The sequence below is a fragment of the Lupinus angustifolius genome, chromosome LG08 (assembly GCF_001865875.1).
Source record: "Lupinus angustifolius cultivar Tanjil chromosome LG08, LupAngTanjil_v1.0, whole genome shotgun sequence".
In the NCBI taxonomy this organism is placed as follows: Eukaryota; Viridiplantae; Streptophyta; class Magnoliopsida; order Fabales; family Fabaceae; genus Lupinus; species Lupinus angustifolius.
Window position 1 is genome coordinate 14587289 of NC_032016.1, and position 375 is coordinate 14587663.

Genomic DNA, 375 nt, shown 5'->3' on the forward strand with positions numbered 1-375 from the left:
GGACCTTACCAAATCCTTAGGAAAGTTGGACCAGTAGCTTACCAAATAGCCTTACCACCTTTATTGTCCAATCTACACAACGTTTTTCACGTGTCTCAACTTAGAAAATACATTAGTGACCCGTCACACATAATCGAACCCGATTCAATTCAGTTAAAGGATAATCTTACGTTTGAGACATTGCCAGTAAGGATTGGTGATCGGAATATCAAGACTCTTCGAGGGAAAGAAATCGCATTCGTTAAGGTCATATGGAGTCAAGCGAATGGCGAAGATGCTACTTGGGAGGTTGAGGATGCGATGAGAGAATCATATCCCCATCTGTTTGAGTGAGAGGTATACTCTATTTTCGAGGACGAAAATCTTTTAAGGGGG